Source organism: Sminthopsis crassicaudata, chromosome 2 (assembly GCF_048593235.1).
Source record: "Sminthopsis crassicaudata isolate SCR6 chromosome 2, ASM4859323v1, whole genome shotgun sequence".
NCBI classification, from domain to species: domain Eukaryota; kingdom Metazoa; phylum Chordata; class Mammalia; order Dasyuromorphia; family Dasyuridae; genus Sminthopsis; species Sminthopsis crassicaudata.
Window position 1 is genome coordinate 140,921,494 of NC_133618.1, and position 22,539 is coordinate 140,944,032.

General features: G+C 36.8%; 1 pseudogene; it reads right to left on the reverse strand.

Annotated features, from left to right (window-relative positions):
* LOC141552682 (cyclin-dependent kinase 2-interacting protein-like) overlaps positions 1 to 22,539 on the reverse strand; it is a 107,740-nt pseudogene that overhangs the window by 3,054 nt on the left and 82,147 nt on the right.

Consider the following 22,539-nt stretch of genomic DNA (forward strand, 5'->3'; position numbering starts at 1 on the left):
AAGAGAAAATATGAATTATTTTTTGGATATAAAGAATGTAAAATATGTATGGGACATCCATTTTGAGAAAGGCTGTTGGAAATTGAAAATTGGAGATTAGTAGAGAGTTTGGGATAGGATAAGTAGATTTGAGAGTTATCAGCATGGAGATGGCAATTAAATCCACACAAGCAAAAGAGATCTCTGAATGAACTAGTATGGAAAGAAAAAAAAAGAGGGTCCAGAATGGATCCCTGGAGGACACCAGAGGGCATGAACTTGAAGGGGAATCAACAATGTCTGAGAAGGAGAGATCAGATAGGTAGGAAAAGAACCAAGAGAGAATGGTGTCCAGGAAAGCTAGAAGGAAGAGAAAATAAGGAAAGAGAAGATCAGCAGCATCAAAGACTGCAGAGATAAGGAGAGTGAGGATTGAGAAAGGCCATCGGATTTGGTGATTGAGATATTGGAAACTTTGGAAAAAAACATTTTCTCAGCCACAGAGAAGACTTCAGGCTCCAGACTCAGAGTCAAGACTCCATCTTTGATATGGCTGATCTCCTGTCTCCTTCATTTCACTCTCCCATTAAGCCCAAAGCCTGGGGCTGATCCTAAGGCCCACCAGAGAGCTAATGTGGACATTACAGGGAATAGATAATGTCAAAAGCCATATTATAAATGGTTAAGAAGACAAAGAGAGGAGAGAAAGGAGAGGCACCTATAGTAAACTCCTTTTTCAAAGACTTTAGCTACAAAGGGCTGAAGAGATTAGGATGATAGCAAGGATGGAAGCATCAGTTAAGGGATTATTTTCAGGGTGGGAGATATGGGCAAGTTTGTAGACAGCAGGAAGATAATCAGAAGAGAGAGAGAAAGAGAGAGAGGGAGGGAGAGAGAGAGAGAGAGAGAGAGAGAGAGAGAGAGAGAGAGAGAGAGAGAGAGAGAGAGAGAGATTGAAAATAAGTGAAGGAGTGGAGGTGACAAAGGAGGCAATCTGTTGAAGGAGAAGGGCTGGGATGGATCACCTGAACAAATAGAGGAGTCATTTTTGGTAAGGAAAAAAGCCATATCCTCATGTGAGACAAGTGAAGGAGAAGAGGGTCTCAGAAGGCATCTGAGTGATAGGAGATGGGGAATAAGAGGGAAGAGGCAAATGAACATGAGGCAAAGTTCCAAAGAGTGGGGAGGATAGGGGAGGTTGGGGGTTTTGAAGAGGGATGAAAAGGTTTGGAAGAACTGCTATGGAAAGTGGAATAGTAAGTTAATAAGAGATCAACTGCCTAGCAGCACTAAGTGCCCTGTTGAGATTGTATAACAAAAAATAGTAGTGGACTGAGTTGGGACAGTTGTATGATTTTTCTCTACTTTCTTCAGTAACACATGAACAGGAATGAAGGTGATGAATTGTGGGAGTGATCAAGGATGAGGATTAGTTGGGCAAAATGGCAATATGATAAGGAGGTGAAGGATTCAATAAAGGAAGACAATGTAGGATTGAATTGTTCATCAAGGGGTCAAGATGGGGAGAAGAGAAGGGAGTGGCTAGTGCAAGGGAGGTGGCCTGGGAGAGAATTGAGGGGTCAAGGGCATAAAAGGACATAGGGAGGCATAGGAAGATTGCCTAGCAGCAGCAAGTGTCCTGTTGAAATTGTACATACATTACCCTGCTCTTCCTCCATAGTGTATCAGTGGTCCTCAAACTTTTAAAATAGGGGCCAGTTCACTGTCCCTCAGACTGTGGGAGGGCAGGACTATAGTAAAAACAAAAGCTCGGACTCTGTCTCCGCCCCTCAGCCCATTTGCCATAACTCTGCAGGGCGCATAAACGTCCTCAGCGACGCATCTGGCCCTGGATAGATGAAGAGTGAGGTCAGGTAAAAGAAAAGGTGAAATGCCAATTGATTAGGAATAGGCTCCTCAGCTAGTTAGCAACAGAACCCAAATGCAAACAGACATTCCCTAACTGAAAGAGGCCTGGACTTGGGGCAGGTGATTGAGGTCCATTTCCCAGCTCTGCTGCTCATTAAACCCATGACCTTGGACAAGTCACTTCTTCAGGTCTCTAAGTTGGTTTCTGACTCTGTAAAATTCTGGAGAGGATCAGAATAGATAAATCCTAAAGTCTCTGTGAATGCTTTGATTTGATGACCTCCCAGGCTAAAGATTTTGCTCCTCTCAGCCATCCTATAACTGCTACTCCTCTTCCCTAAGCTGATCCTGGACTGGAGGGTAGAGGGGCAGGAAGGCAAAAGTTGCTTTCATTCTAAAAAGGGCTGAGATTTATGTGTTCACAAGGGAAAGGGAGAGGGACTAAAGGAAAGGAAAGGAAAAGTATCCTCTTCCCTGCTCCCTTCCACAGGAAAGGAAAATGATCATTCCCTGGAAGGAGTCAAGAGTCAGGGTCTGTGCCATAAGTGCAAACCTTCTGCCATCTGATGCTTGCTATCTTTGCAATTCTTGGCAAGCTATTTAACCTACCTGAGCCTGTTTCCTCATCTGTAACAGGAGAGTAACCAGCCTCTTTGATCCCTTTCAGCCCTAAATCTGTTTTCCTCTGATCATAGCTCTAGGGCAAGAGGCATGGGAGGGGTTGGAGGAAAGGACAGTAATGCCCAAGAAATAGTGAAGTGATCGGAGATCCAGCTCGGCTGGACTCAGCTTGGCCTGGCCCTGCCTGGATCAGCCTGGATGGGCCTGGCTTGGCCTGGCTCAGTATGGCTGGGCCTCCACTGGTCAGGTTTGCCTTTCACTTTATCTCTCTCTCTCTCTCTCTCTCTCTCTCTCTCTCTCTCTCTCTCTCTCTCTCTCTCTCTCTCTCTCTCTCTCTTTTCACTTTCTCTTCGAACACAAAGCCCAGTCTCAGCCAGGCTTGGTTCCCACCAGCTCTGCCCTGCCAACCCTGGATTGTAATGAGCCTTTCACTTTCTTCTCTAGCAGCGCACAGCCCAGCATTTTTCAGAGGAACGGAGCCGGGGGAAGTGGCTGTCTAAGCTCTCTGCTTTACCAACTTGTTTCCCACCCGTGTGTGCTTCAGGCTACTTCTCCGAGGAGTCAGCCTCTTCCACCTGGGGGTTATACAAGGACCAGGATTTACCAGCTCTTTTGGAGACAATGATAGTGGATATTTCATAGCACTTTAAAGTTTGTGGAACATTTTATACGTATGATTTTATTTGGTCTTCACAAGAAGTACTAACTAAACTTTTTTTTTTTTTTTTTGGATTATCATCCTAATTTTACTGCTGAGGCTAAAAGAGCTTACATGACTTGTCCTTGCAGGTTTCAGGGACTGGACTTGAACCCCGATTTTTCTGAATTCCTAAATCCAGCCCTCTCTACCCATCTCTCAGGGTAGTACTGATCCTCCTGGTCACAGCTGACCCAGAAACCCTTCTTCCCAACCACCCTGTACAGACTCTCCAGGGGATGAGGAGAGAGTGGGGCAGAGGCCACCATGTGGACTGCAACGTGGGCATCTGCGAAGGGCTGGAATTAGACTTGGGGTCTGCTCCTGATGTGACCACAGGCAAATCAGCCCTTCTCTGTGAGCATCACTTGATTTATCTAGTCACGAAGTTGGATTAGATGATTTCTGGAGCTCTTTTAAGGTGCTCTCTGCTGTAACTGGGAAGTAGCCATGGATAGAAGCAGGACATTTAGCCCAGCATTGTTGCCACCAAGGAGGCTCTCCTCTGGGAGGTCCACGTGTCCTTAGTAAAGGATAACCTGGTATAATGGAAGGAGTAATGGTAGCTAGGTGGCGCAGTGGAGAGAAAGCCAGGCCTGGAGTTAAGAAGAACCAAGTCTTTTTCTTGGATCTCTGAGATACAGACCTAGTAGAAGTATTGCTAGATCTAAAGGTATACACAATTTCATAGTCCTGTAGTATATTTGCAAATTGTTTTTCAGAATGGTTAGCCCAGTTCGCAATTTCACCTTTGTTGTCATGTTAGCCAGTCAAACAGGTATAAGATAGTGTCTCAGAGTTGTTTTAATTTTCATTTCTCTAATCAATGGTGATTTAGAGCATTTTGATTATTGATAGTTTTTGTTTTCTTCTGAAACAAAGCGGCCTATCATTTATCAATTTGGAAAGAACTCATTTCTATAAATTTGAGAAATGAAATCGTTATCAGAGAAATTTGTTCTATTTTTACCATTTTTCTGTTTTCCTTTTACTTATGGTTTCATTGGTTTTACTATGTAAAAATTTTTTAATTTAGTAAAATTATTCATTTTCTCTCTCATGATCTCTATCTTTTGTTTAATCATAAACTCTTTATCCATAGCAAACCAGAAGTTCTTAACCTAAAGTCTCAGAACTTTTGCAAAAAAATAATTTGATAACTTTATTCCAACATAATTTCTTTCCTTTGTAATTTTATATATTTTATTTTATTAATAGACTTCACAAGAATGCCAAAGAGATCTATGACACAAAAAAGTTTAGGAATTTCTGAAATAGATGATCTCTAAGGTCCTTTCCCTCTCAGAGATTACATATGATTCTTGCCCAATACCTTCTATAATTACAAGCATTCAAATGATACTCCTAATGATTACCAACAGATTCTCAATCACTAACAAAAGCTTCAATTATGTTCAGTATGCCCTGTTTATTAAGGCAGGAAAACCAACTCATGCATTTAATAATAATATTTACTTACAATGGTTGAAATACAAAATGACTTATGATTAATCATACCCATTTTCATTCCCTAGTGAACTTGAAAATAAAATTAATCAAAATGTGAATTCTTGTTCATTAATATCTTATTGTAAAGCCATCATCCTGATAAAGAATTAAATGAAATCAAAACAGTTGCTGCACATCCTTATTCTTTTATAGCTATGTCTTTTAAGATTTTTTTCTGATTTCAGTGAAACTTGGGAGTCTTCCATTTAAGACCTTAATGGCATTTTGTTTACATATATTATAGCTATTTGTACACATGGGATTATAGCTAGAATATAAGCAACTTAACAAGACCATCAAAACATTTAGCAGTATACAATGTATAAAGTAAGAAATAAAATAATTTTTCCCATAAATGTATGAATGAAAGAAAAATCTGAGGACAGTTTTTTTTTCAGAAAATGAAGACCTAAAAAGCTTTCATTCTATAGACATAGGATTTCTTATTACAAGATAGAACAGAGTTTAGGTATCAGGAGCTAAATCTAGTTTAGATTTTTCATTTCCATTTCTAGAAGCTGGTTTAGAATACAAGATATTCACCCAAATTAACTAAGACATATGAAGAAAGATGTTATGTATATTTAGAGAAAGAACTGACAAATAAAAATATGAATAGAATAATCCCACAAGAAGTCTCCTCAAAAAACTTTATTCTTCAGGATTTTCCTACTCCTTTTCTCTTTACTCATATCTTTGTTAGTTGTATAAACCTTAAAAAATTCAGTGTCAATGGCACTATTTAAGATTGAGTCATCTTTTGTACTCTTAGGATATTTAACACATCCATAGTCTATGATATCATAAGAGCACAGACTTAAAGCAGAAAGAGATTTTAAGAGGTGATCTATAGTCAACTCCTCTATTTCACATATGAGGAAATTGAAACACATAGTTAAATGACTTCCACAAAATCACACCACTAGAAAGGAGGCAAAAATCTGCAGAGACAAGAAACAAATATAGTTCCTCAAACTACAAAGCCATATTAAGCAGTTCAATCCTTTCCTTCCATAAATACAAACCATCACCTTATAACCCATCTCTGGGAATAGAGAGAAGATCTTCATTATTGTACCAATGGCTGGTCCTTTCCTACACCCAGACATACACACACACACACACACACACACACACACACACACACATACTCATCTTGACCTATATAATTCCTTTAACTATATCTCCTTATGATGAGATATTTATGAGTACAGAGGACATTGTCATTATGATCTTTAGTCTCAGAATGGTAAATTATCCATTAACTGATAATGTTCTTTCTTTTCATTCCTCTTCCCCATTCTCTGATTTGTGCTGGGGTCCACTCTTTGACTGACTCATTCCTTCCAAACTCCAAGTGGAGGTAAATTGTGGGGATTCCACAGGACTTGAGGGCAGAGTACCATAATACTGCCAGGCGGAACTAGGCAAAGTGGAAAGACTAAATGGTTTTTAAAGTTCAATAAAATTCAACATATATTCATTCAGGGAAGTCATTGTTAGGTGCTGAGGTTTATCAGTCTTCTGTATTTAGCTTCCTCATTTCCTCATAATCCAGAATAATGGTAATGGAGAATAACCAACCAATAACAAAGGGTAATTCAATTCAAAGAAGTTCAACAATTTCATTCCTTTCTCCTACCAAACTTTTGGCAGAACCATAGATAATTTTCAGAGTTGGCTTCTAGACTCTGGGTGCAATGGCTAACGAGGATAAAAAGAGTCAATGGAAAGCAGCAGTATATGGAATAAAGGAATAAAAGCAAGAGCACTGCAGAGTAGTGAGCTAAGGACTATGGATACAAATAGAAAATTAAGACCTTTCCAACTCACAGTAGAATGTTCACAGTAGAATGAAGAAGGAAAACACTTTTAAGAGGTGTTAGCTGTGAGAAAGATGGAGAGTCAAATGATCCTTGCAGTGGCAAGGCTGATGATGATGCATCATATTTTCTGTCTATTCCATTAATGAAAGCATACCTCTTTCTGTTGTTGAATAACATGGTGGTGGCAAAGGAGTTAGAAACTTTAGGAAATTTTCTCTACTATTCCAGCTTGTATTCTTAGAAAATCATCTTGGGCACTGGAAAGTTTGGTTCATAAAACCAGGATGTCTCCAAATAGGCTGGAGCCTAGGTCATTCTGCCCCACTGGAATGAGTGATATGTGCGTTTGAATTCCACTTCGAACACTTACTAGCTCTGTGACTGTGAGGAAGACCTTTATCACTTTGAGCTCCAGACTCCTCATCAGCTGGTAGGATGGGTCTGAGGGGAGGATTCTGCTGTTTGGAAACCTCTGAGACTGAAGAAGCTGATAGCAAAAGCCAGGCAGTTGAAGGAATTGCTTCATAATAAATGTTCTTTCCTCAGTGAACTTTTAAGCCAATGTCAAAGGCACAAAAAATTAGAAAAATCTCCATGATTTCTTATAGCCTCTTAAGAAGAGCACAAGAAAAAAGATACAAATGATTTTTTACTCCTTCCTCTATCTTCTCCCATTATCATATGTTTATTTTATATATTTAACACATATTTTAAAGGTTTAGAACAGATGTCCTTTAAAATCCTTTTTTATTCTAAAGTTCTGAGCCTATTGGGTACAATACACTGCTACAAGTATCATCATCTCCATTTATTAGATTTGGAATAAATACATAGAAAGATCCAGTGACGTCCTCATAAACCACAGAGCAAGGAGATAATAGAGCCCAGATTCAAACCCAATATTTTTCCCCTTTCAATTCATTACACTTTTTCCACTAGGCCATAATTGCTACTTTCTTGGCCCAGGATCCTGCTGTTTTCTGACTGATAGAATTTTTTCTGTAGGCACAGAGAGCTCCTGAACCCTGGAAACAGTTGTTCCCTATTTCTGCCTATCTTGTGGTTCAAAGGCAATGCAAATATCAAGACGGAATAAGAGCTGACAACAGATTAATTCCATGTCTCCTCTCTTCTTCCCATTTACTTTGCAGAAGTCCCTCAATACATTTAAGCAAGCTGGTTGATAGTTTTATTTTTGTTGATACCAAGTAACTCACTCTGGTTTTTCTCTATGCTGAATTACACATCACCTGACTGCTGGTTCTTCTCTGGCTGTCACAGGTGTCTGTGAGTACCATTCCTCACTGCCATAACCCCAGACAAACACTAAGAATACAGAGTGACTCAGAGTTATGCTTGTTGATAGGACGAGTCTGAGGGGAAGATTCTGCCATATGGAAATCTCTGAGACTGAAGAAGCTGATAGAAAAAAAAGCCAAGTTGAGGAAATGCTTTATAATAAATGTTCTTTGTTCAGTAAATTTTAAGTCAATGTCAAAGGGACAAAAAAAACCTAGAAAAATCTCCAAGATTTCTTGTAGCCTCTTAACGAGAGCACAAGGAAAAGACTCAGGTGCTATTTTATTCCTGTCTATCTTCTCCCATTATCATATATTTATTTTATATACTTAACAAATATTTTAAAGCATCATTTATTCATTAATTATTCCACAATAATTAGGTCCACAAATATAAGAGAAGGCTTTGGATGTTCCATCTCTAAGGAAGTATCTTTACTACTAACTAGAGTGTTTCCTTTAATAAAAATTTACGAATTTGGAGAAATCAATAATATTGAAAGTAAAAAAAAAAAAACTATTGAATTAATAAATAAAACCAAGAGTTGGTTTTATGAAAAAGCCAATAAAATAGATAAACATTTGGTAAATCTGATCAGAAAAAAGAAAGAGAAAAATCAAATTGTTAGTCTTACAAATGAAAAGGGGGATCTTTCCACCAATGAAGAGGAAATTAGAGAAATAATAAGGAGTTACTTTGCCCAACTTTATGCCAATAAATTTGATAACTTAAGTGAAATGGATGACTTCCTCCAAAAATATAGGCTTCCTAGATTAACAGAGGAGGAAATAAATTGCTTAAATAGTCCCATTTCAAAAAAAGAAATTGAACAAGCTATTAATCAACTCCCCAGGAAAAAATCCCCAGGACCAGATGGATTTACATGTGAATTCTACCAAACATTTAAAGAACAATTAGCCCCAATGTTATATAAATTATTTGAAAAAATAGGGGATGAAGGAGTCCTACCAAACTCCTTTTATGACACAGACATGTTACTGATACCTAAACCAGGTAGATCGAAAACTGAGAAAGAAAATTATAGACCAATCTCCTTAATGAATATTGATGCTAAAATTTTAAATAAGATATTAGCAAAAAGACTTCAGAAAATCATCCCCAGGATAATACACTATGATCAAGTAGGATTTATACCAGGAATGCAGGGCTGGTTTAATATTAGGAAAACTATTAGTATAATTGACCATATTAACAATCAAATTAATAAAAACCATATGATCATCTCAATAGATGCAGAAAAAGCATTTGACAAAATCCAACATCCATTCCTACTAAAAATGCTTGAGAGTATAGGAATAAATGAACTATTCCTTAGAATAATCAGGAGCATATATTTATGACAGTCAATAAGCATAATATGCAATAGAAATAAACTGCAACCTTTCCCAGTAAGATCAGGAGTGAAACAAGGTTGCCCACTATCACCATTACTATTCAATATAGTACTAGAAACGCTAGCCTCAGCAATAAGAGCCGAGAAAGAGATTCCAGGAATTAGAATAGGAAATGAGGAAATCAAACTATCACTCTTTGCAGATGACATGATGGTATACTTAGAGAACCCCAAAGACTCTGCTAAAAAGCTATTAGAAATAATTCAGAATTTTAGCAAAGTGGCAGGATACAAAATAAATCCACATAAATCCTCAGCATTTTTATATATCACCAACAAAATGCAACAGCAAGACCTACAAAGAGAAATTCCATTCCAAACAAATGTTGAGAGTATAAAGTTTTTGGGAATCCATCTACCAAAGAATAGTCAGGAATTATATGAGAAAAATTACAAAACACTTGCCACAAAAATAAAGTCAGATTTAAATAATTGGAAAGACATTCAGTGCTCTTGGATAGGCTGGGTGAATATAATAAAGATGACAATACTCCCCAAACTAATCTATTTATTTAGTGCTATACCAATCAGACTCCCAAGAAACTATTTTAATGTCCTAGAAAAAATAACAACAAAATTCATATGGAAGAATAAAAGGTCGAGAATTGCAAGGGAACTAATGAAAAAAAAGTCAGAGGAAGGTGGTCTAAGTATACCTGATCTAAAGCTATATTATATAGCAACAGTCACCAAAACCATTTGGTATTGGCTAAGAAATAGACTAGTGGATCAGTGGAACAGATTAGATACAAAGGACAAAAAAGGGTACATCTATAGCAATCTAGTCTTTGACAAACCCAAAGATACCAACATTAGGGATAAAAATTCATTATTCGGAAAAAAAAACTGTTGGGAAAACTGGAAATTAGTATGGCAGAAATTAGATATGGATCCACACTTAACACCATGTACCAAGAGAAGATCAAAATGGGTCCATTATTTAGGCATAAAGAATGAGATAATAAATAGATTAGAGAAACAGAAAATAGTCTACCTCTCAGACCTGTGGAGGAGGAAGGAATTTATGACCAGAGGAGAACTAGAGATCATTATTGATCACAAAATAGAAGATTTTGATTACATCAAACTAAAAAGTTTCTGTACAAACAATACTAATGCAAACAAGATTAGAAGGGAAGTAACAAATTGGGAAAATATTTTTAAAAGTAAAGGTTCTGACAAAGGTCTCATTTCCAAAATATATAGAGAACTGACCCTGATTTATAGGAAACCAAACCATTCTCCAATTGATAAATGGTCAAAGGATATGAACAGACAATTCTCAGATGATGAAATTTAAATTATATCCACTCATATGAAAGAGTGCTCCAAATCACTACTGATCAGAGAAATGCAAATTAAGACAACTCTGAGATACCACTACACACCTGTCAGATTGGCTAAGATGACAGGAACAAATAATGATGAATGTTGGAGGGGATGTGGGGAAACTGGGACACTAATACATTGCTGGTGGAGTTGCGAAAGAATCCAGCCATTCTGGAGAGCAATCTGGAACTATGCCCAAAAAGTTATCAAACTGTGCATACCCTTTGATCCAGCAGTGCTACTACTGGGCTTATATCCAAAAGAAATACTAAAGAGGGGAAAGGGACCTGTATGTGCCAAAATGTTTGTGGCAGCTCTTTTTGTTGTAGCTAGAAACTGGAAGATGAATGGATGTCCATCAATTGGAGAATGGTTGGGTAAATTATGGTATATGAAGGTTATGGAATATTATTGCTCTGTAAGAAATGACCAGCAGGAGGAATACAGAGAGGCTTGGAGAGACTTACATCAACTGATGCTGAGTGAAATGAATAGAACCAGAAGATCGCTGTATACTTCAATGCTGTATGAAGAGGTATTCTGATGGAAGTGGATATCTTCAACATAAAGAAGATCCAACTCACTTCCAGTTGATCAATGATGGACAGAAACAACTACACCCAGAGAAGGAACACTGGGAAGTGAATGTAAACTGTTAGCACTACTGTCTATCTACCCAGGTTACTTATATCTTAGGAATCTAATACTTAATGTACAACAAGAAAATGGTATTTATACACATATATTGTATCTAGGTTATATTGTAACACATGTAAAATGTATGGGATTGCCTGTCATTGGGGGGAGGGAATAGAGGGAGGGGGGAATAATTTGGAAAAAATGAATACAAGGGATAATGTTATAAAAAATGCTCATGCATATATATTGTGGAAAAAATTCTAAATAAATAAAAAAATAAAAATAAAAATTTATGAATTTAATCTCATAGTCATTAAATCATCAAAAAGTTACAATGAAAAGCTAGATAAAACAACACACTTCATTGAAGGAATGAAAGATTGTTGCATCATCAAAAAGTCAGTCATGGCAACATCAAGTCAGTAAGCATTTATTAAAAATGTTTTCTGTGTTAGGCACATCCTTAACACTGGATATATAAAAGAAAGAAAAAAGTATTTGCTTACAAAATGCCCATAGTCCAATAGGAAAACAAAATACAAACAACTATAAAAAAAATCTATCTATTTTCAAACAAAAGCAACTAAGTTTAACATAGTAGAGAGCCCATCTTGGTGTCAGGAATACTCATCTTCCTGAGTTCAAATCCAGTCAAATACTTTCTTGCTGTGAGACCCTGGGCAAGTCACTTAATCCTCTTTACCTCAATTTCCTCATATCAATTTCCTCTCATCCAGAGAGAGAACTTTGGGCACTGAATACAACATAGTATTTCCACCTTTTGTTGTTGTTTTCTTGGGGTTTTTTTCTTTCTCTTTTTTTTTTTTCCTTTTTGATCTGATTTTTCTTGTGCAACATGGTTAATATGGAAATATATTTAGAATAATTGCACATTTAACCTAAATTGGATTACTTGCTATCTAAGGGAGAAGGAGAGAGGAAAGGAAGTAGAAAAATTTGGAACACAAGATTTTCTAAGGGTAAATGTTGAAAATTATCTTTGCACATATTTTGAAATAAAAAGCTATTATTAAAAAGAGCATGTTTATATATGTATATACATATACATATATATATATATACATATATAAATAATGTATTGTGTAATTGTGCATGCATGTCTTTCTATTTCCATTTCCATTTAGTTTTCTAACAATAGGCTTAAAATCATCCTCGGGAAGGCAGTAGTATGAAGTGGAATTGGAAAAAGCTTTCTATGGAAAGTTAAATTTTACATAATAAGACTTCAAAAAAGCCAAGGAAACAGAAATGAGAAGTGAGAATTCCAGGTCTTTAGGACAGTTAATAAAAATGGGGAGTTAGGAGATAAAGTGTCCAGTGCAAGGAAGCAAAAGGAGGCCATTGTCTCTATACTGCAGAATACAGAAGATGTAAATTGTTCTTGTTCTTTGAGCATTTATCAATTGAAGAATGACTTGTATTCTTATAAATTTAAATCGATTATATATTTTGCAAATGAGACCTTTTTTAGAACCCTTGAATGTAATTTTTTTTCTAGTTTACTGTTTCCCTTCTAACCTTTTCTTCATTGGTTTTGTTTGTACAAAATCTTTTTAATTTTAATATAATAAAAATTATCCATTTTTGCATTTCATAATGTCCTCTAGTCCTTTTTTGTCCATAAATCTGATCTGAGAGATAGACTATCCCTTTTTCTCCTGATTTGCTTATAGTATCACCATTTATATATGTATATATATATATATATATATATATACATATATATATATATATATATGTGTGTGTGTGTAAATCATGAACCCATTTCAAATTTATCTTGGTATAGAATGTTAGGTATTAGTCACTTCCTAGTTTCTGACATATTATTTTCCATTTTTCCCAGAAATTTTTGTCAAGTAATGAGTTCTTATTCCAGAAGCTGGTGTCTTTGGCTTTATCAAAGAGTTCTATCTATAATCATTGACTATTGTGTCTTGTGAACCTATCCTATTCCATTGATCTATTACTCTTATTTCTTAGCCAGTACTAAATGGCTGCTTTATAATATAGCTTTAGGTCTGGCACAGCTAGGCCACCTTCACTTGCAATTTTTCATGAATTCTCTTGAAATTCTGGACCTTTCCTTCTTCCAGATGAATTTTGTGATTATTTTTTCTTGCTCTGTAAAGTAATTTCTTGGGAGTTTGATTGGTATGGCATCCAGTGGTATGGTACTGGATGAGTAGATTAATTTAGGTAGAATTGTTATTTTTATTATATTAGGTTACCCATAAGCACTTGGTATTTTTCCAGTTGTTTAGAGCTTACTTTATTTGTGTGAAAAGTGTTTTTTAATTGTGCTTATATAGTTCCTGATTTGCCTTGGCATGTAGACTCCCAAATATTTTATATTTTACACAGTTATTTTAAATGGATTTTCTCTTTGTATTTCTTGCTGTTGAACTTTGTTAGTAACAAATAGAAATGTGGGTGATTTATGTGGATTTATTTTGTATCCTGCAACTTTGATAAAGTTGTTGTTTTTAGTAGTTTTTTAGTTGATTCTTTAAGTATACCATCATGTTATCTGTATGGCCTACATCCACATCTGTAAAGAATGATGATTTTGTTTCCTTATTCCTACTCAAATTCCTTTCATTTCTTTTCTTCTCTTATTACAAAAGTTAATATTTCTAATTCAATAATGAATAGTAATGGTGATAGTGGACAGACTTGTTTCATCCCTGATTTTATTGGGAATGCTTCTAGTTCATCCCCATTACATATGATGCTTGTTGATAGTTTTAGATAGATGTTACTTGTCATTTTAAGGAAAATTCTATTTAAACAATTATCTGTTTGAGGAATATTTCCTTCTTTTACATTTTTGAAAACTTATGGGAATTTCATAGATTGTGAGCCATATTTCAAAAAGGGTCACTTGATAATTTGCAGTTCCATGTTGCAATTTCCTAGGTTACAATTTCCTTTAGTAGTTGATGTTAACTTTTCCTTTTTCACCTGTACCTTAGCCAAGTTTTCCAAGGTGTCATGAAATTCCTTACACAACATCCCAAGTTGTTTATTATATTTTGGTTGTAATCTTTGTGAATGAAAGGAAGAAGTAATGTTGTTATATTCTAGCTCTACCTTGTCTTCAGTAAGTTGATTTTGATGTTTCTTATTTTATTTACTACAGAAAACTCCAAATTATTGAGTCTTCTATGTTAATAATAAATCATGCTGATATGCAGCATTGTTCTTAATTTTTCTTGCACTGACAAGTTCTTTTGGAAGTGACCATGCCAGAGTTTTTTAAGTCTAGAAATTTATTCCCCAAGATCCAGTCCAAGGTGAGCCAGAGGAAGCTTAAAGGAAGAATAAAATCCATTTCATTCCCAAGACTCTTTTTTAGCATTCCCTGCTGAAGTGTGGCAGAGTACAATCTTTCATAGAGTCTATTTATTTGTAGTTTGAAAATTTCTTGGAGATGTTGGGATCAGAGAAGCCATAGAATGAAAAGATCTTTTGTGGTATAGCGGTACAATAGGGGTACAAAGAATAAGAAGGAAGCAAGCCTGCTTAGAGCAACAATTTCTGTGGAGACAGCAAAATAAGTCAACCAAATACAGCTTACATATAATGAGATACAACCAAATAAGGCAAAATATGACTTTTGATTCAGAGACAAAACTAATCAAAAGAGGCCAAATCATTGCCCTCTACCTGTGTTGAATCATATTCTTGATGCTAGTACATAGATATGTTGGCAACAAAAACACCAAACACGAAAAATAACAAAACAGCCTTTGGCACATATTTTGGTCAGCAGAACACCATACCATCTCCTTATATATCTTACCATTCATTTCCCAACCCACTGTATCCTTGCTTTCTGCATATCCCTTTAAGGTTAAGTTTAACCTGAAGTTTCGTCCTTGTCTCCTGGAAATCTCATTCCTTCTCAATTTCAACTACTGCCTCCAAACCTGTAATTATCTATAACCTGAACATCTCCATCTAAATCTCCTATCAATACCTCACATTGAACATACTGGAAGTTAAGCTCATTATTTTCCCCTTTAATTTCCTTCTAATTATCTTTCCCTCTATCTAACTTCATTGTTTCTTTGAGTGGCACTAACATACATCCTCTGTTCCATGTTCATAACTTCAATGTTGATATAATTTGCATTTCTTTCATACTTACTGATCCTGTTCAATAAGGTATCAATTTTGACCAACTCTGCAATATCCTTTGCTTCCATCCCATCCTCCCCAATGCTACTCTAATATCAGTCCTCATTCCTAAGCATATAGATTATTCCCATTACTTCCTAACTCACTTTATTGTCTTCACCCTCTTTTCATTACAATTTATCCTTCAAACTGCTACCATACAAATCTTTCCTCTATGAAGATTTTGTCATAGCATTCCTCTGTTCAAAAATCTGCATTGGATCTTTATTTTCTTTTGCCTAACATCAACAGTCCTCTACAATCTCTAACCATAAGTCTAGTTAACTATCTACTCCTTGTTCATATTCTCAGTAATCTAATGTAATGTTGTTCTCCAGAGCACAAACTAGCTGGCAATTTTAATACTTCCAATAACTTCTACCGTGGGATATTCCCTCTTTACTTTTAGAATTTAAAAAAAAAGTTGAAATCTACAAATCTGTTTCATCCTATGACTCATTCTCTTTCTGGAACTTTACCTAAGCAGTCATTTTTAATATTCTCCTTTGACTGGTGGTTTATACATTTGAGGAAAAATCCACACCAGCCATGATGATTTCAAGTCTGACTCAGCCCAAGACTCCTAGATGTCTTTTCTCTGTGAACTCTCATACTGTAGCACTTATGCATGCCCTTCTTATGAAATATTTTAATATTCTATTTTGGTTCATATTTTTGTTTTCATGTCATTTTCTATTGAGTTCAAATCTGTATCTTGTTTATATTTATGTCTCTGCCAGCAGAACAGCTAGGTGGCACAGTGAATAGGGCACTGGGCTTGGAATAAGGAGTATTCATCTTCCTGAGTTCAAATCTGGTCTCAGATATTTATTAACTTTGTGATCCCTCAATAAGTCAATTAATCCTGTTTTCAGTTTAAATCCTCATATGTAAAATTAGTTGGTGAGATGGCAAACTGCTTCTTGCCAAGAAAACCCCAAATGAGGCTTATGAAGATTTAGACACAATTCAAAAAACTCAACAACAAAACACTTTCCAGTGCAAGTAGATATTTAGTAAATATTTATTTTAAGGAAGAAGAAAATGAATGAACTGGTTCCCATTGTCATCAGGGATGAAATCTACATCTTGTTACCAACAGACTTCGTGACCTGAGGCTTCTTTAACTGAGGCCTTTGAACTTTATTTTTTTTAAGGCAATAATATTTGGATATAATTGATTTATTATTACAATTCTATGAATTTTATTTTATCCATTTAAATTTTTTCTGAGAAGATGTCCATAAAATTTACAAGACTAATTCCATGGCACCCACAAAGATAAGAATTCTTGCTTTTGCTTATTTCAAGGGATTGCATCAGTTAGTATTCCACTACATAGTGACAGAATACTTCTCATCACTTTCACCAGGGAATGATACATTAAGGATCCCTACTCAAATTCTAATCAATATTAGTCAATTCATTAATGATTTTATAAGGAGTACTGATTGTTAGTAATAGTTTCAATATATTCATCTAATAATACATATCTAGTCAATCACCTAATTATAGGTATAAGAATAAGCAATATATTAATCCTTAATTTGTATAAGTCACACAGAAATATACATTCTAATAAACAATCTTATAATAGGCCTCAAATTTTAATGCAACATTCATTTCTTGTTACCTCCTATGGAGCATGTCTGTGAAACCACAAGAATGCTGAGATATCTTCATCCTGTTTTGCTGAAATTCCATGACCAAAGTAAGCATAGGTGATGATATGTGTGGAAAATTCTTCCCCATCACTCTCCATATATTCTTGGAACATTTGTATAGCTTGTACCATCTCCTTCTTCCTAAACTAAGAAAAAGCCCATGCTTCATCCAGTCTATGTCCCCTGGCTGATGTATCAATTTTGACTCACAAGAGCAAGGTCTATCAACCAATGAGATTCTGTATTTCAATATGCCTCTTTTGAATATTTGGGTTTCACATTTTATAAATACAAGGTTCTGGAAGAAAGAGGCATCTCAGATCATGAGGAAGATCTGAGGTTTACTTTATTAGAAGAGACCATTGGCTTCAGTCTGCCTCAGTCTATTTTATTGCAGGTGAGGCAATTTTAATGCCCACAATGATTATGGTGATAGGAAAGATAACTGATAATCAAAAGTAAGAGATAGCATATGCCATGTTTTTGTGATGGATGATCTCATACAGATTTTACCAATGAAATGACTGTAGAGAAAGAGATTTAACCAATGAAATGACCATAGGGAAAGATGCATAGCAACATTGTCTTATCCTATTTTAGTGGACAATAGTTTCTGGATAGCATAAAAAAATCATAGGCCCTTAGCAGAATAGAAACAAAGAGATCATATCAACAGAGAAAGTAAATGTGAAACTATAGATGAATTAAGGGGGGATGGGAAGGCAAAAATGTTGTAGGTAAAGACACATGAGAATCCAAAGTTCTGTTAGGAAAATTGTATCAAAGGAATTGAAATTAAGCTGTCGGTCCAATTAACTGACTGATGTATGGATATATGCAGGTTCAAGCAATGCAGAAAAATTTTGTACTGGGCCTTGGGAATTTTGATAAGTATTTTATATGCAGTGGACACCAAGGTAGAAATTTTACATTCAGGTTTAAACTAAGCAAACTTTGCTGAACATAGTTAAAAGCAGAAATGCAGAAACAAAACTTTCCCAGTGAAATAATAAATGATAGGGCATTGTGACCTGAACTCTTTTCTTTTTGATATTTCCTGCTTCTTGAATACTCTTAGGAGAAAATATTGTTATTTTGCTACTCTCTGTCCAAGAAAGAAAGAAGGTAAGTGGAGGTGATTCGGTGAGGATTGGTTGGCTTTCAAGGGAAAGAGTTTCAGTTTATTTTGGGTAGAGTGATTATGATATTAGAGTTGGTTCAGCTAATCAAAATCCTTAGTCCCAGTCATTGGTGACTAAGATACTAGAATGAGAAAGTACAGCCTGGGTTATCATAACCCTGAGAGAAGAGTTTCTTCTGGGCAATATTAGTAATTTTCCTTTTTTTTTTCTGAGGTAATTGGGGTGACTTGCCCAGGTCTCACAGCTAGGAAGTGTTAAGTGACTGAGATCAAATTTGAACTCAAGTCCTTCTGACTTCAGAGCTGGTGCTCTATCCACTGCACCACCTAGCTGCCCCTTTCCTTTTTTAAAAAAAATGATATTATAAATTACTAAACAGGACAAAGGAAAGAGTTTTCCCCATATGGGTTTACCTCTATTATTTTTTTTTTCAAAATTCCCTTGCTCCTCTCACTTGTCTTCCCTCCCCAACTGAACTGTGCTATTGAAAAATAAATTTGATGAAAGGGGTTGGGAAGTAGTGTTTAGAATTAGCATATCAAACACACCCAATAACCAGAATGGAAATTAGTAGAATCTAGGTTTTATTGCTCTGATGATTGCACTAAATTGAGGTTAATGTCACCCCATAAGTCCTTTCTTGCTTAAACAAAGAATGGGGGAATAGAGAAGCTATTATTTGAAGTGCCATGGGCTCTTGTTTGTGAGAAAGCAAACCAAAAAAGAAGAAGGAAGGAAGAGAGGGAGGAAGGGAGAAAGGGAGGGAGGAAAGGAGGGAGGGAAAGAAGGAAGGAAGGAGGGAGGGAAGGAGAGAAGGAAGGAAGAAGGGAGGGAAGGAAGGAAGGAGGGAAGGAAGGAAGGAGGGAAGGAAGGAAGGAGGGAAGGAAGGAAGGAGAGAAGGAAGGAAGGAGGGAAGGAAGGAAGGAGGGAAGGAAGGAAGGAGGGAGGGAGGGAAGGAAGGAAGGAGGGAAGGAAGGAAGGAGGGAGGGAAGGAAGGGAAGGAAGGAAGGAGGGAAGGAAGGAAGGAGGGAGGGAAGGAAGGGAAGGAAGGAAGGGAAGGAAGGAAGGAAAGGAGGGAAGGAAGGAAAGGAGGGAAGGAAGGAAGGAAGGAAAGAGAGAAGGAAGGAAGAAGGGAGGGAAGGAAGGAAGGAGGGAGGGAAGGAGAGAAGGAAGGAAGGAGGGAGGGAAGGAAGGGAGGGAGAGAGGAAGGGAGGAAGAGAGGAAGGAAAGAGGGAGGAAAGAAAAAAGAGAGAGAGGGAGGGAGGGGGAAGGGAGGGGAGAAGGGAAGGTGAAAGGAAAGAATAAGGGAAGGAAAAAAAGAAAAAAAGAGAAACATGTTAGTGGAATATATATGTATATTCTCTGATATATAACTTAATAAAAGTTTATGGACCCAAGATAAGGAAGCCACACTGAACAGATGCACTGGGACTGAAATATGGTCCAATTAAGTCTGTAACAGGGTGAGCTTTACTTTGAGCATTCTCCAAGTTGAAATGAAAGCTTCACAGAACAGATAAATCAGAAGGCATAAAATAAAAATGCTGATCTGGCAGTGCTCCTGAAATGATGGGGAAGGCAGTGCCTGGTCAGACCCTTATCCTGGGGGACAAGGAAGGGGGGTCCCCTATCTTAAGCAAAATACATGACCCTCAGTGATCTTCCAAATAGTTTCTGCTCCTCCCAAATGCCTAGCAAATAAACAGAGGCTATTCAAACAATTGCAATTAATACCACCTGCTGCTATGATTTATAGAGGGCATAGGCAAGAAAGACTTGACTCAATTAAGTTGTTTGCTTTAATTGGCTTTCCAAATGGGCTCTGCCCTATGGGTGGGAATTCCTTTGGTATTTTTCAGCTAACTAGCTTCCTACAAGAGGGGTTTGCCCTGAGAAGTTAGAGAACTCCTCCCACCAATCACAATTCTACATATTTTTCAGGGTTTGAGTCTAACTTCCTCCTATCTCTCCCTGCCCACATTTCTCTTGAACTCCCTCATGACTAGTGCCTATTATTGTCACCTCTATCACAATTTTGCACTAAAATCTTGATTTTTACTTATGTAGGGGGGCGTGCTCTGGGCAAGCCCAGATCTCCTAACATGGAGGCACTCTGCATCCTACCATATGGGTAGGAGCAAACTCTTTCATTCAGAGACAATTGGGGTTAAGGTGACTTGCTCAGGCTCATACAACTAGGCTATGTTAAATGTCTGAGGCAGAATTTGACTTCAGGTCCTCCTGAATTCAGGGCCAGTGCTCTATCTACTACACCATCTAGCTGCCTCAGACTAGCTCTAAAAGTGCCAGATTAAGACAGTCTTATTTTCATTCTTCCATGCTCTTTCTTGCTGCTCCTAGTAGATAAAGATCACATGCACATTAAGAATGCCTTGTACTGAACTTCATTCCCCCCAAAAATCGTCTAGGTGTTTATTTCTATTCCATTTCATTTATTCTTCTTGGTTTCAAGTACCCATGGCAACCCCCTCCAGCAATCCTGCATGAAACCCAGGAGTTTGAGCCATAGCTACTTTAAAGTCAGGAATATCTGTGGTATGTTGTAGCCAGTCAGCCCAGTAGAGAAATTTAGAAGGTGCTAAGTTTTGAATTTGGGACAGTGATTATGCTCTATTAGAATTGAGTTAAGCTATTGTAAATTTTATTATACTTTTTTGAATTAAATATTCCTTTTTAAAAGTTAATTTAACTGCTAGTGGTAACCTTGAACTGGGATATAGAGGAATCCCCCCATATACTTGAGGAAATATCATTGAGCCATTTACAGAAAGCCTAGACTCCCTCCCTCCTCATAATCCCCTTTCAGAGTATTGGAGAACCCTAGGGCAAAGGTAGGAAATGTAACATGCCTGGTCTTTGGGCAACAGGGGCCAAAGTACCTTACACTTCAAATGTGAATCCCCTGAGAAGGGACTAAGAGTAGGATACCAGGAAGATTCCTGGTCTTGTGGAGAAGACTTGGGTTCAAATCCTTGTCCTGAAAATTCCAATTGGTTGATTACTAGCTGTGTGACACCCAGGGAAGTGATGTCAACTTTCTGAGTCTTGGTGTTAGAAAAATAGAAGCTTAATAATAAAAAATTAATAATATAAAATAGAAGTTTCATAACATACTATGTATTTCACAAAGAAAAATGTAAGGATAGTATATTAACCCAAGGAATTCCTATATGGAGACATACAGAGTTGTCTAAAGTGCTAAAAATATTTAAGAAGTTTTTCTCAGGGTCACACCAACAAGGGTGGAAAGAGAAGCCGGATCAACATTTCTTATTGCACATCTTTTATCTCCTGGTGTTCCTATCCCATGAAGGAAAGCTACTAGGGGTCTTGGGAAAGATTCATTTGTGCTCTCTGTCAGGCTGATCTCCCAATTCTATGTGAAAAGGCTCCTGAGCAAATTAGGCTTTTCATCTGCTGTAAAGAGGGAGGAGGAAGAGGAAAGTCATTGAGGAGTAGGAGTTCCATCTTTTGTGGTATAGTTATCTGCCTTAATTCCAGTCTTCAAAGAGAAAAGGGGAAGTGAAATGGCATCACCCCATGACCATCTGCCATATATCTTGTACTCTACTTAGCTCCAGCCTCCTTTGAGTGGAACCCTCCATTCAGTGACAATAATTCTAACACCTGGTCACACCCGGCTTTTCCCTATTGGCCACAAACATGCTTATGTCTCCTTCATAAAATTCTCACTTGATCCTTGCATCCCTATAATTATCATCCAATATCTCTTCTGCCTTTTGTGGCTAAACTAGAAAAGGTTATCTATACTAAATACCTCCCTTTTCTCTCATCTCACTCTTTTCTTAACCCTTACAATCCAGCTTCTGATGTCATCGTTCCATTGAAACTGATCTCTGCAAAGTTACCAAGTTCAGTGGACTTTTTTTCTATCCTCATTCTCCCCAATATCCCTGTAGCTTTTGTAACTTGATTACCCCTTTCTCCCTGATAACTCTCTTCTTTCTAGGTTTCCAAGATATTACTCTCTTGATTTCTTCCTTTCTAGCAGACCACACTTTAGATTCATTTACTGGATTCACATCTGAATCACTGCCTTGACTATAGGTGTCTCACAGGGTTCTTTCCTGGACCCTCTTCTATTTTCTTCTATACTACTTCATTTGTTGATCTCATCAGCTTATGTAGATTTTATTATCACCTCTATATATTTTTTATTGTTATTGTACAATCATGTCTAACTTTTTGTGACCCCACTTGGGGTCTACTACATGCCTCAAGCAGTCCTCCACCTTTAGAGACCCTTCTCCTTTTTTATACCTTTCCCCTACTATTTCTATTTTCCCTTGTATTTAGCCTACTGTTACCC